A 15912-nucleotide genomic window follows, 5' to 3' on the forward strand; every position below is an offset into this window, starting at 1 on the left:
CCAGTGTCAATGACAGAGTAAGAGCAAAAGATTTAGCATAAGAGAAATTGCAAGGTTTATCTAGGTGGAGAAGTAGAGTGCTCAGCATTATTTGCTTTTAGGCAACAAATATTTTGCTGTAAGACTGCTGAGCACATCATACATTTACTGTTGTACTGTGCTGGGGCATGCACATGTATTTTTCATGCTGCACGCTCTGACTGACTTGCAATGTTTGTAATAACCTGAATTTTCTGGCTAGATTGAAACAAAGCCACCAGATTGAAAACTAGACAGCTCATAAAAAGAATAGCACATGAAGCAATTCTGGAATAGGATCTGTCCTCACAGAGGTCACCAGTCTCAAAGGACACAACCTCAGAGCATTCCTTGGGCAGGACATAGTAAGAAACCCTATGACAGTAAAGAAAAACATATTTGTTATAATACAATCACATCTCAAATGCCTCTGAGCCTGCAAAGTTAACTCAAAATTTTAATGCTAAACAGAAGGCAGACACAACAAGGGGTGTTATCACTGTCAACTTCAGGTTCCTGCAGTTACTGGGGAAGGTTAGACTCCTCATCTACATGCTTGGAACCATTCTCTGAAGGACAGTATTGTTGGCTCCTGAGGGATCATGGAATATCTTCTTGGATATTTTGCTATGATGGACATTTTTAATGGATTTGGTATCCTCAAAACGGATGTCAATAACTTACCACAGAAATACTTGACTTTTTTGCATCTAATGATTACGACAGAGTCAGCGACAGGCATGTCAGCTCTGCACCACTGGAGAGGCATTGTGACAGGCTGCCTGTGAAGACACAGGAACCAGTAACAGAAGCCAAGAGGTCTGTGAGGCAGGACACTCAATCACAAAATCTCCCATACTGTCCAACAATGACAGAGACATCCTTAGGATTCCCAAGGTTCTGGCCTCTCTTCTCCCAGGCACCTCCTTTTCCAGATCCTGCTTGACGCTTCTTTACACACAGAGGCAAAAGCAAATTTCGGGTCCTTAGGACTGCTGAGGAAGGTGGCTGGAGGGTAGCACTTACCATCCAAAGGGGAAGACTGCTGAGAGGACTAGTCATGCAGCCTACTGCCACAGTATGATGCCATTTGCCAGTAAATCAAAGAGGGATGAGCACTTAGAGTCACTGTTAGCAGTCACAAGAAGTCTGTGTGCAGGTTTGCTGTTAACTCAGACTCCTTCAGCCTATCTCCCATTTTAGCTTTAGGAACACTGTATTGCACATGTGGTGCAATTATTCCACTAGCATTGAAGTTGGGAGATAGGTTTTGGTCAATACTCATGTTCTTCTTTCGTTACATAGTGATCTTCCCTGTGATGGATTGTACTATTTGTTGTTATTACAAGAATAATTTGAAAGGCTCCACACTCCTCTTCCTTTAATCATACACCATTTCTTTTTCTTGTTTTTCTCAGGACTCAAATTTCATAATAGCTAAGGTAGAAAAATGATTTTTGAGGGCAAAGTTGATAGAGACACGAGTCCCTTCATAGAACTGTTTTTTTTTTTTTTTTATTGCAGGGATTTAATACAATGGTGTTGTTCTCTATCCTGCTTTTATCTTATGATACACTCTAGGTTGTGGGTTTTGGTGCTTTGGTCATCTTAAAGTTTTGCATTTTCTGGTGTGGAACAGGCATCCTTCAAGTACACCTAGCCTAACCATTTGCTACTTGTTTGCATATAGCTTTGAGGACTTGTACCTCCCAGTCCTGTGAGACACTGTGTCCTTCTGCTTAGATGTGACACAGTGACCAGGGCTGAAATATAAACAAAACCACTTCAGAAGTGTGCACAGATCTCATATATTTAGAAAATATTACATGTACGTTCAAAAACACTTAAATGAAGACAACTTACCTTATCACAGCATTCCTGACTTTAAGTACAGACAGATCACAATTTCTAATTACTACCACAATTAAAGCTATGTGTACCTGTGACATACTTTTAATGTTATTGCATTGATACACAGCAAGAGGACAGCATAATTCACTTCTGCAAGCTTTACATTAAAAAATAAAAAAATAAAATTAAAAAAAAAAAAATGGATAGACTGAGGATTTAATTTCATAATTTTTGGTGTAAATTTATAATATCCTGGATAGTTAACAGTCTAAATGGACAGGACAGACCAAGGATAGGAGAATAGCTATCACAGAGAGGTAAAATGTGCTGATCAATGTGATGCATAAGGTGAGTTGTTGAGCCAGAAATAGAACTCAGGTGCCGACTTGCTTGAAGAAAACCATGGGATGACAGAGCCTACAACCCCTCTTCTCCCAGATGCCTTTAGTTCAGCAAAACTTACTATATTAGCTTCCCAGCTTCCCTTCACCCTGAATTCAGATTAAAGTCAATGTCTTACATGCCCTCGTATCAATCTCACATTATATATATTTATACACATTATCTCCCATGTTGCAGCCCATATCAGCGTAATTACATAGCATAAATAAACAGAAAGAAGACAAGTCACAGAGCTGCAGATCTGTGAAACCAGCTAGACTTACAGACCAAATGTTTATTGCTCCATTTCTGTAACAGCCTGCATGGGAGTATCATAAAAGTATCAAGGATGATACTTGGGTCAGGGTATTGTATTAAGACTTTAGGACTGTTCCTCAGTACCTGAGCTACCTTGTGAAAACTACACAGCACTGCCATTATGTTGCACGCATATCCTAAATAACAACACTGAGATGTGCTGGAAATTAAGAGTGACAGAATAATTTAGTAGCAATGTGGGATGCGATTAACTGTAATGAGATGACACTGACCAAAATGAAATTCTGAATTGAATGATTTCCTAATAACAGCAAGGCTATTGGAATGCAGGGCAAACCCTCCATATGAAATGCTTCACTCATGGCAATCACCTAAGTGCAAGTTGGGGCAGGACCAGAAGTTGCAAAAGGAAAGAGTTTTTGGTAGTGTGTAGATGGCTGGTATTCACCATGGAGAATCCAAATGTCTTAAATAATGTTTTTCACCAATTACTGATATGTGTTAAATAATGTTGGTGCCTTATTACCCAGACACGCAATTTGTAAAACATCCAGTCTAGGGGGAGTCATAGGAAGTAAGTGAGAATAAACAGACAAAAGCAGCAACAAACAGAAACTGTGCAGATAGAGAGAATCCAAGGATTGGTACCTAGATTTATTTTCAAAAATTGAATGGTAACCGTGGACAGGAGTCAAAGAGAGTAAAGGATGCTATTTCCTGCAAAATACAGTAAAATTACTAGAACAATAGTGAGGAGTGTCCCGTTGCTTCCATGTTTAACTCTGAGATTTTGAAGAGTTATATTGGGCTTATTTATTCTAGAATGAAAAGCAAATAAATTAAATAGAAACTCCAGAATCTAGACATAAATTTGGAAACATTACAGATTCTCCATTAATTGACAGGGTGGGCTGTGGGATGTCTGACCTTACATGATTGGAGAGAAAGCTGAAAGAAAGATCTCACCCTGGAGAAATGAACCTTAGTAGCAAGGATAGTAAAACTGCCTAAGGAAAGTTTCTGAACGGTGACAATCAGTAGTTCAGAACAAATACAGTCAAGCAAAAGACAAACAAGCAGAAACAGCCTCACCAAGAAGACAGAAGTTGATGTTCAGTTTCTGTCTAATGAAAAGCAATGCAGAAGGAAAACATCCACTTGGAGGGCAGCCCTAGGGAAGGGACACACCACAGAAGCCTGGTCAAAGGAATCAAAACATGTCACAGTTCAAAATCAAAAACTTGCTGGGGAAGAGGAAGATGGTGTTAATGTATCATAGGGTGTTATTATGCATGAAGAGAGTGGCTAGTTTGACTCAGTCTAGGTATTAAAAGTGAGAGCGACATCAAAGATGGAAGTGCACCAATAACTGTTAAGAGAAATCTGACCAGTTGTTAACGACCAATTGAAAGGTTTTCTGAGAAAACATGATAATCTGAAACCAGAAAGTCTAGGAAAACTAATTTAGTGTTGGTTGTTTTTTTGCTTTTGTTTGTCTGTTTTAACAGTAATGGGGTAATGAAAGCAGATGCACAGTGTCTTCCAGGCAACATTAAAATATGCATATTCAACTTCTTTTGACATAAAGAGGCTGATCTGACCCACTTTGAAATCCAAATGACCATTAAAAGTCATTGAATTTGGATGAATAATGCTAAACCATTTTTTTTTTCCCTAGAAAACTAGGGAATAAGTAGAAGAGTGAGTTTTGGAAATGTAGGAAAAACTAGGAGGACATTCATTCATCTTAGCACAGAAAATTGAAAAATTAATTAAAGTTTTTTAAAAGAAAAATAAAAAATCGGACCCCAATATTTTATATATTTTTCTTAGACATTAATATATTTAGAGGGGCAACTGAAATTTCACCTGCTGTATTTTGCATTTGTTAAAATAAAAAAGGAAACCATTTCTACTGTCAAGTAGAATGTGCAAAAAGAGAAAAAGAACAAAGAATGATGAAAGTATTTACTGATGAAACAGGCTCAGCTTAAACCTAAAAATGTCAGTACTCTGTGTTAATTAAATCCTTAAAAGTAATTTGTTTTTAAAGACAATATTAATTAGAGAACCCTCATGAGAGAAGACACTAAGAGTCATACCTCAACTTTCATTTTACATTTTACAGCTGATTCTCAGATCTCACCGACACAATGAAACTCAAGGCAAAACACTCTCAAAAACAATCTTACTCCACAGATGATTAAAAACAGGGCCATAATATCTTAAAATACATACACAAAATTGGAGGAGTGGGAGAATAGGAAATGTGGAGAAAGTGACCATCAACCTGGCTTTCTAGGACTTTAAATGGACATAGGATTACCAAACTACAACAGGCAACCAGCTGCTGTATGCTCCTGGCCACATCAATTGCATTTACATCTCTTTTTCTTGTTTCTCATTTTTCTTCTTTTATCTAACCTTTTGGAAACAATTGTAACCTGCAGCTTTCTCAATCATAATATCCTTCCAACTAAATTACAATAATATCTGCTGCCTTGCATTTTTTTCCTGCATAAGACTTTTTGACTCCTACTGATGATATCCTAGGCTTCTTGCATTAGTAAACATTATACTGTGAGAGTGAGCTTTACATATTTGCTTATACACGGCCTTTACTATGTTTGACATCTTTAGCTGAGTAGGTGATGTAGGTGAGAAATTTTACCATCACTGTCCTTCATGAATAGTTCAAAAACCTCCTGGGTATTTTGATCTGTCTACCGTGAGAAGACACCTTTAGTACAAAACTTTTTGGAAATCACTCTGGATAAATCACTTTTGGATCAAGAAACCTTATACATCCAGAACATTTCATGTAAACATATGCAGAATTTCTGATTTATTTATTTATTTCATATATATATATATGTATATGTATATATAATATATATAATAATATATAATATAATAATAATATATAATAATATAATATATAATATAATATATATTATATATATATTATATATTATATATGTAATATATATAATATATAATATTATTAATAATATTATATAATATAATTAATAATAATAATATATAATATAATAATAATATATAATATAATAATATATAAGCTAATATATATATATATGTATATATATATATATATTAGCTTATATATATATATTCTGCAAGGTTAAGTCTGATTTTGGAGAGGACTTGGTATTCTTTCTCCTTTTTCTCTTTAGATTTTTCAGAAGATGGAAAACAGTACCATATGGTACTAGTGATGCTTACCATCAGTGGAGTCTTTCTTACCAGCTTCAATAAATTTCTTATTCCTGTGTTAATGCATTTATTTTTACCCTTCATAATTCCTGTAAAACTGATCTTCAGTCTACTATAGCCTGCACTGTCCAGTCTCAATATGTACCTGCAGTGAAAATTAGTTTAAAGGAAATCACCTGTATTCAATTCACAGACTGTCTTTTGGTGCCCAGGTATACTTCCTCTCACTTAGATTTAAATGTCATGTTTTTTCCCCACATAATTATTGAATGTAAGTTGTATTGGGTTTATGTGACAAGGTTTTGGCAGCAGGGGCTGCAGGGGTGGCCTCGGTGAGCAGAGCCCAGCAGCTGCCCCATGTCAGATCAGAGCCAGCTCCAGATGGCTCCAAAAGGGACCTGCTGCTGGCCAGAGCTGAGCCAATGATAATTACATGAAAAGTCACTACAAGTAGTAAGTGACGCAGGTTGTGCCTTTGTGAGAGCAGAAGTTCCCCTGGTGGAGCAGGTGGATGTGGCCTGGAGTAGGCTGCGGCCCATGGAAAGCCCCCGCAGGAGCAGGTCCTGGGATGGAGCTGCAGCCTATGGAGAGGAGCCCACGCAGGAGCAGGGGGTCAGGGAGGAGTTGCCGCCCATGGGGGACCTGTGCTGGAGCAGTTTGCTTCTGCCAGATAAACCCCGTGGCACGGAGCCGTGTGGGAGCATTTTCTGAAGAGCTGCAGCCTGTGGGCAGCCCCCGCAGGTTCAGTTCAAGAAGGACAGCATCCCGTGGGAGGGAACCCATGTGGAGCAGGGGCAGAGAGGGACCGTGGAGGAGTGACAGAGATGAAGTGTCAGGCAGCCCCCGAAGCCCCTGCAGCCCCCATTTCCTGTTCTCCTGCACCGCTCAGGAGGAGGAGGTGGAAGAGGGTGGATGGGGGAAGGTGTTTATAGCTTGTTTTTAATTCTTACTGCTCTACTGTCAGTAGGCAATTAATTACATCAAACTCCCTATGTTGAGTCTGTTTTGCCCATGATGGTAATTGGTGAGTGATCTCTGTATCCTTTTTTTCAACCCCTTTTTTCATCATATTTTCTCCTCTTGTTCTTTTGAGGAGGGGGAGTGAGAGAATGGCATGGTGGAGCTTAGCTGTCTGTCAGTGTAAAACCACCACAGCATGGTAACAATTAAACATATCTAGCTGGGATGAAATTGCTCTTCATCCTTCTTTACATCTCATGAATAGCATTCATATAAATAATTTTTGAATTAGCAATCTGAGACACCTTAATGCAAAGAAAATAATTTGTTCCTGTTCCTCATGAAAACACACAGATAGGTCTTTAGATATATATCTTATATTTTACTTATGCATACTAGAGATATTTTTAATTATTATTTTATCCGTATTATAAATCCTTAAACTTCAATGTATATTTCAGAGAAACTGAGATGCCTAAATGGTATGGAAATACTTAGAGGTTTTGAGAACCCGTAGATTCAACTTTGCCTCTCAGTTATCCATCTGTAAAATGGACATAATATTACCCTATAGTATGCTAACTGTATACTATATGTATACTGTAACTGTATACTATATGAAGCTGTAACTATTTTATAGGTACATAAAATCTGTGAGGTGCCCAGGTATAGTATTTATTGGGATTCAAGAAATAAATAACAGTGACTCATTCAGAGTCTTTAGCTGGGATTCAGTAGGCTTCAGCAGGGATTATATCTGTAAAAAGCATTTGTCTTCTGTAGAAGGGGGTTGAGGTCCTTACCAAAGGCTTACAGTTGTTTACTGCCTATAGTGTATAATTTTCTAATTGGGTGACTCATGTTACCTACTAACTCATTTGTACAAAATACTTGCACTTCTCAGGCTACTTCCTTTATGGTTCAAAAAGCCTTTGTCTGTAACTCAGAAGAAGAACAAGCAATTTTCAAAGGACCATTTTTCCTTTTTTCACTCTGAGATTTTTGGACATATTGAATAGAACTTATAAAATTATTATTATTGTTATTACTACTACTAATAATAATATCTGGAGATCATATAATCATAAAAACATTTAGGTTGGAAAATACTTTCAAAATGATCATGTCCAATCATCAAACTTACCTACAAAATCCCATCACTAAACAACGTTCCTTAGTACCATGTCTCTTAACACTTAGAAGGATGAAGACTCCGCTCTACCACCAGACTGGGCAGTCTGTTCCAATTCTTGGTGGATCAGACCAATCTGTCCAAGTAGACAGATTCTATGTAAAAAAAAAAAATGTCAAGAAATCATAGAAAGTATGTAAGATTTTGATGTGAAATCAGTTTTAACTTGATTCAGAACCTTCAAAAAGAGGGTCTATAATTATATGATTGGCTGGCCTTTAATGTGGCAAAGAAGATGGGTGTTACTGAAATAAATTTTTGCTTAGATGGAAAGCAAACTGGTCACAATTGCCTTCCAGTAGTCCCCTTATTTTTGTATGTATTTACTATACTTTAGTCTTTCTAGTGTTTCATAGCTCTAATTTCACACTTGCCTCCATCAGCTTTGTGCTCTGCCTGTAACTTGAAATTCCAGTAATCTGTTTTTCTACTTCCTTGGGTACCAATAAAACCTCCATCTGTGTTAAAAAATTAATATTGATGTGCAGATTGAGTATAAAAATGTACCTAGACCAGCTTCAAACAAGTCCTGGTGATTTCATTAAATCTTTTTAATAGCCACTGTCAGTGGGAACTCTGTGTTCTCAGAGAAAATGAGTTGCTGTATTTCTTCCAAATCATTATTTGATTTTTTAAAGCAAAACAGCCCCAAGCTAAAATAATACACAATTAGTTTGCCCACAGTCAAATTAATTAAGATTTGTCAGCTAAGATCCTTTATGGGGCAAACAGTAGATGTAACATGTTTTGCTTTAAAACAAGAAATTCTACTTTGTAAGTTAGTTTTACTGATTGTCCTATTACAAGAGGCTTGTATATTAACTGGTTCAGTTATTGCTTCAACAGTTTTATCTCAGAGTGGAAAAAGGATTATACTGGTCCAAGGGCTTTTATGGCTTCTTTTTTGGTTTTGTTTTTTTTTTTAGTTTATTAGGAATACTAAATGAATTGTGATTACAGCAATCAAACATTGAAAAGACAATAACTGGGACAGCATAAAATGTGGACTGGAAAACTCTCATGATTTATTCAGGGTGTTTTCCCCAGTCTGTGCATCTGATCAGGAGATATATTCAGATTGCTTCCTCTCCATCTGAGGCTGGGAAATATATGTAATAGATTCCAGCAGAGAACTGAATAAGTAATATGTCAGACTGCAGGTCAGGTAGCAAATTCATAAAGTTTCCTCAGAAATTTTCAGGGTAACATGGATCCATTATTTTCCTCACTACAAATGGGGAAACTCTATCTCAGCTAGGACTGTATACATAAGTTATCATGAAATGAAGCAGGGTGTGGATTTATAAGTACATCAGTTGCTGTGTGAGCAGCAACTCCCTGAAATCACACTTTTAGCCCGGAACAATCCTATGTGGCTTGCCCCTCAGAGAAAGTGTGAAGTTGCTCACAGTCTTTAATGTGAAGTAAATCACCTAGCTTTGTTCATGGAAACTTGTTTTTTTTTTGATACATATCAAGTTACCAAGTAGAAACAGTAAACATACTTTTTTTTTCTATTTTTCTATATTAATTTTATCCCAGGCTTTAGTTCAATAAAGCCATCTTGGTAAATATATCTCTCTTCTTTTTAACTGATTCATCACAGGCTTAATGACAAATCTATGTTTAGGCCTTGCTAAGTGTTGGGCTGAATGGGTTACTACAAGTAAAAATTATCTCACTTAATTGCATTTATGTACTGGTTACTACATTACTAGTACATACAGTACATTACTAGTAGGATGATGATTGGACCAGATGATCTTGGAGGTCTTTTCCAACCTTAATGATTCTGTGATTCTTGTATCATGAGTAGGCAGGTTAGACCACATAACAGGTCTTAACAAAAGTCCATCTCCTTTAATATCTCATTCTTACCAGCGCTTGCAGCAGAATAATTTGAATAGAGGAAACTTGTAATAATGTTTCCCCTAAATATTTTTCAGTTTCCAACACTTTCTATCTCAATGGCTGATATCTTTGTATTTACATTCTTCATGGCTTTTTCTTCATGGAATAAATCTCGTGTGTCATTGAACCCACATCAACTCTTAGCATCCTTAATATCACACAGTGCAGAGTTCCTATGCATAACAACTTCTTGTGTGAAGAATCAATATTTTTATGGTATAGAAGACCTGCTGAGATAGCTCTTTTCCTGGCCTGATCTACTGGGCTTTTCCGTAAGTGGGGGCCATTCACAACTCCATCCAACATCCAGATTGTCCTTCTCTGAACCTTACCCAGTTCTCTTATATTTGTTCTGAGACAAGAAACAAAACCACGAACAAGATACAGATGAACAGAGGATTCATACACTGAACATCTAAACCACCTCTCTGTCAAGGCATTATCTCAGTCATTGTGTTTCCAAATCGTGATACAATCAGGCTCTGATCTACCTTCTGACTACACATTATTGTAATATTAGCAATAATTAACTACAACAAGGTTCTGATGATATACAGTGTTGTGACACTGAATTTAGGTTAGTAAATATCCACAAAAATGTTAGGTAGACATAATATGAAAGGCACATCGATAGTAATTAATATACATTGCAAGTGGTTGGGCCTCATTTATGAATGCTGCTTTTATCATTTTCAAATGATTTAAATGAATTTCTACTACTAAAGGGAATATTTTTATTTGCTGTTCCTAGGTATAGATGTGGCAGATGACTGACTCAGGACTGCAAACAAATTTTGCGGTCACCTCTCCAGTACAGGACCTGGTTATTCCTGAGTGCCTTCTACAGCAGTACAGCACAAATCACATGTCAATTATCACGGATAATGTATTGAATCCAAGGTAAGCCTGAAGGTTTTGTAGCTTGCAAGAGCACAAGAAATTATCGTATGTGCACAGGTGCATCTGGCTTCTCTTAGACACATCACTGCACGAATTCCTAGTGAATTGGTTTGATAATAGGACACACGAAACTGATACACAAAACCCACCAGTTCATTCATGAGTGTGCAAAAATGCTCTAGAAGATAAAGCAAAATGCTTAGTGTGTTCAAGAATGCTAAAATTACCAAGCTATAAAAATCTGAAGCATACATATACTGATAAACATGGCAGCTATAATAAAACTGTAAGTGGCATATTGGAAAGTAAAAAGATGGAAACATTGAAAACTTTATATACATTTCTGGCCAAGAACATTTCTATCATTTTTAAAGGTTGCTAAAGAAGACGTTTTAAACTGTATTTGCTCTATTTTCACCAGCAAAAATATGTCACTTTTAAAATAGTGAATACATTACAGAAACAGCAAAAATCTCATTTAAGTATTATCTAAGATCATATAAAACTTGAAAAGTGTACCTCTCTCAGATTTGACAGTCACAACTCTCCAACAGTATATTAGTGGAACAATTATTCATACATCTTGTGGCATGGCCAACATCTTTCTTTTTACTCTGGATGGTTACTGAAGTAACTTACTAAGCACAGTGGGTTGTTCTTCAACAGTGACAAGGTTATCGCACAGCTGAAAGGGTTAATTCCACTGGAACAAATGCCTGGAGAGGATATTTATTGTGCAATAACCAGTGCTTTATTGTCTAGAGATGCTGGAGAAAACTTATCACTTAGGCTTCCAAGGGAGATCATTCATTGCCTTGGAAAAAAAAAAAAAGGCTCATATTTTATAACAAATATCATAACGATTGTTCCCTATTTTGTCACTGCATTATACACCAGGGAGCATTCTGCTCCAAGATTTCAGATATCCTATCATGTATCCTATGCTGTCTATTCTTACTCAGCAGGCTATATTCATCTACAAGAGCTTGTTCTTTCCACAACACGCTTTTTAAGTCTTTCTTCAGGAATTTGATGTCACCTATGAAGATCTGTTTCTGCATGATAATGTGAGATTATTGAGTAAGGAGGGAGTGCTAAAATGTTCCTCTGAGTTGGAGCACATGCTGAAGAGTTCTTGTCTAAACAACAACATACATTCACAAAGTAAACTGAATTATGCTAGTTCTACAGTCATGGAAGAAAGTTCAAATTTCATAAAGTTCACGAGTTCTTATGAACCTGGAAAATTGGGAATAAGTGGTTTGCAAGAAAGTGTGGAAAAACTGGATAGAACTGTCTTTCTTAAATTAACACCAGCAGGAAGCTAAGCCCCACATAGCCACTTGCTCACTCTGTCAAACAGTGGGATAGGGAGGGAATCGGAAAGGTAAAAATATGAGAACTTGTGGCTTGAGATAAAGCCATCTTACTAGGCAAAGCAGAAGCTTCACATATAAGCAAAGCAAAGCAGAAGTCATTCACTGCTTCCCACTGGCAGGCAGGTGCTCAGACACTCCCAGGAAAGCAGGGTTCATCTGTAACAGTCCCTTAGGAAGACAAATGTCACCGCTCTGAATGTCCCTCCTTTCTTTGTCTTTCCCCCAGCTGTTATTGCTGAGCATGACACCACACACTCTGGGATATCCTTTTGTCCAGTCTGGGTCAGCTCCTGGCTGTGTCCCCTCCCAGTTCCTTGTGCACCCTCAGGTACCTTGTTGGCAGGGCAGCACCAGAAGCTGAAAGTCCTTGTTTCTGTGTGAGCGCTGGTCTGTGACAACTAAACATCAGTGTGTTATCAACATTATTGTCATCAAAAATCCAAAACACAGCATCATAGGAACTACAATGAAGACAATTAACTTTATCTCAACCAAAACCAGGAAAAAGAGTGAGCAGAATAAAGACAGAATTAGACAGATTACCTTCCCCTGCATATACATGTATAAACTGAAAAATGCAGTTTGTGTTTGCGTGTTCTGGTTGTTTTTTTGTGTTTCCTAATAACTGCAAGAACTCATTAAGGAACAAGCTTTCATGAGCTTTCATGAGCTTTCTGCTAGCCCAAAATATCAGTTTTCTTACAAGATCTCTGAATTTGGAAAGGAAAAAAAAAAATACAAGCATTCAAACCTATCTTTAAAATACAAGAAACTGTTGAAATGAAATATAACCCGAAGTTGGAGGGAAATATGTAGGAGTCTTAAATAAAAGGCTTAATAAAAACAAACGTATAAACTTGTATTCTTTCAGTCATTACTTGTATACTTTGTAATCCACCAGAAAAGGAAAAAAAAATAATAAATAAATAAAAGGTAAATTCTACCATTTACAGTCACTAAAGCTTTCTTCCCAGACATGTACTACAGCTAATTCAGAATAGAATGAATCTCAGATCCTCACAGAGTTCAGGTACAGCTCAGGTGTTCCTGAACTGGAATCTGGGACCATTCACTGCAATAATGAATTGCAATAATGAATGTAATATTAAAGGAAACATGCCCATGCACTCATGATTTGTCAGTTCATACTTTTGATTATTTTATCACATCATAACCTCATTCTTTTATTAGCACCAGGAAAGTAGGAAATTCAAAACTGTGTTGAAAGATGCTCTATTCTGACTACTCCATAGAGAATGAATATTGTTAGATGTCTTATATGAATTAGCTTCTATTAAAAGCAAATAGAAATTAAAAGCAAATTTTATTGCTGTATTAGAAGCTATTTTCTTCTCACAATAGCGGCCATATCCCCTACGAATTCAGTGCAGCACCCTCTTACAGGTATGTGACTTAGTATGTCTTAGTGAACACAGTCAATCAGGAAATAAACATTGTTTCGTATAAAAGAGGTGAAAATTTATTACAGCTTTTCCATTCAGCAACACAGATTGTTAAATCTACTTGGCACAGCCAGAATGCAAAACACATGCTGCAACTCACCAAGATTAGTCCAAGTAGACATCTGGTAGATAGTTCTTTCTCAGTATCTAGACATTTCCTTATTCATTTATTTATTCATTTAACAACAGCAACAAAATCTTTAAACATATTTTAGGAAAAACTCCTGTGATATTTTTGGATTTTTAAAATGTATATTGGACATGTATTTTTGCTCACAACATGGAGGACAGCTGTATAATCGAGAAATGTACTTCCTTACCTAGACTCCCAGTGAAAATGGTCAACAACAGACTTTAACTCTTATGCATGTGATTGGGAAGAAATCCATATGCAATTAAAGTTCATGGAGATTGTTTACTTCCCCCCTAATTCTAAAGAATGGATCAACCAGGAATCAGGAAGACTGTCTGCTGCTGGTGGAATTGTAATTTTGAGGGGCCTTATTACATAGCTTGTGGCAAAAAGCAAGAAAGAAACTTTTAAACAGTGTTTGCAACTTACCAGATGTAATAAAATGCACTTATCATCCATGTCCATAAATATAACATGTGAATAATATAGATATTACAGTATTTGATTTTAGATTACTTAGTTATAAACATATAAAGGTTCAAATTCACAGATAATTTTCTCTAAGAAGTCCCATCATGCAAGACATTGGACAAACTTCTAACAGGAGATTGACCAGGCCACAGGGAGCTTAGATTTTAATCAGACAAGACAAACTGTTGGAGAAAAGGAGATATGGTGACTTCTCTGTTACCATTGACTATAGCAGAAGAGGATCTAAGAATAACACCTGGGACATCTGGAATGAGATATTTCAACAGCTATTATTTAATAGCTTTAAGTACATCCATCTCAGAACTCGGGATCTTTTCTTTCCACATTTCCCTTTTGCTGTGGCATTTGCTGTTTAATATAATGGAGAAGATTAAGACCTTTGCTAGTGTTACCAGTCTTTTTGCCTGTATTGGTTTAGTTTCTTTAAATGATGCTTACAGTACAGGAAAGAAAACGTTTAGCCTGAAAGCGAGAATCTTAGATAATATTTGTATAGGAGATTTGAGGTGATAGGCAACAAGTTTTGCTATCTAATAACTGTCTTTCATAGAATATACAAAGGCATTATCGCAACCCAGATGAAATATCTTGGAGTCACCATGAACCTTCAGAATCTTTTTTATTTTCCTCCCTTTCTAAGCAGCAGAGTAGAAGTAAGCTATGCTAGCTAGACATCTCAGCACTTTTTACTTTCCATTCAGCCATGTCTTCAGACACCATAGGATGTAATATCAAACTTGAAATTCAAAGAAGCACTGAAGCAAGAATTTTCAGTATATGAAGAAGGCAACAGATGTGTGTCAACAGGTACACTTTAGAAGCTGTTGTGTAAATACAAAATTATCTAATGGGCACAAGGGCATCATTTACATATTTGCTTAAAACTTCTTCCTTAGACTTTTTGCTTTCACTAGGAAGCACAAAAGCTATTACAGGCAGTCTTCAGCTGATCATCAGTTTCTTATTTCCATATTTATCCTTTATGGAACCTACTCTAAAATCATACTTTTTTTTTCTTGTTTTTAATTTCAAAAATAAAGTAATTCTGCCTGCCTTCTATAATTGGATTATTTTAGCCATCCCATCTGAGAGATTTTATTTTCCAGAGACTAAAGTGTTTAATTTACCCGTAGCACAATTTAATTTCTTATAAATCCTTGAGGATCTAGTGCTTTTATGAATCTTATCTAAAGAAGATACATCAATCAGTATGGCATCACTAACTAGACTATGATATTTTTAAAAAATTATTAGCGGTCAGGGAAATCAAATGCTTTCTAACTATCTTTCTGAAGGCATCCCATCTTCTATTAGGAATATCATTAGGTTTATTAAATGGCTTCTCCAAACTTTTGACGTGAAGAATGTCCTTCATTAAGAAAGGGTTAGAGTGTCCTTTATCAGGGGAAGCACTGTCTTGCAGATGATATGATAAAAATTGCATGTGATCTGACCATGTTTAATGATCAAAACTTTCCTTGGTTTAAGGAAATGTCTTTTTTATAACTAAGGAATACTCAGTTTATAAGCAAACTTTAAGAGATTGATTCATTAGTTTTGCAAAGGAGTTACATTAGCATCTGACCAACACATAGAAATGGTGCTTCTACTCCCAGAATGGACACGACATGGTAAACAAAATCAAGTCTTTAAGAAAATATGCATTAAGTTTCAGTAAAGCTAGGTTTTGACTGGCAATGTTTCTTACAGAAGAAACAA

At 36.5% G+C, this 15912-nt stretch overlaps 1 long non-coding RNA gene across 1 annotated transcript in view; it reads left to right on the plus strand.

The window, feature by feature from the left end:
* The window catches only part of LOC137842133 (uncharacterized), a 218511-nt gene that overhangs the window by 165043 nt on the left and 37556 nt on the right, over positions 1 to 15912 (plus strand). The window contains exon 2 of the long non-coding RNA XR_011088927.1: positions 10578 to 10726. This is a non-coding gene — a long non-coding RNA (uncharacterized lncRNA). The remainder of the gene's footprint in view (positions 1 to 10577; positions 10727 to 15912) is intronic.

Source organism: Anas acuta, chromosome 1 (assembly GCF_963932015.1).
Source record: "Anas acuta chromosome 1, bAnaAcu1.1, whole genome shotgun sequence".
NCBI lineage: Eukaryota > Metazoa > Chordata > Aves > Anseriformes > Anatidae > Anas > Anas acuta.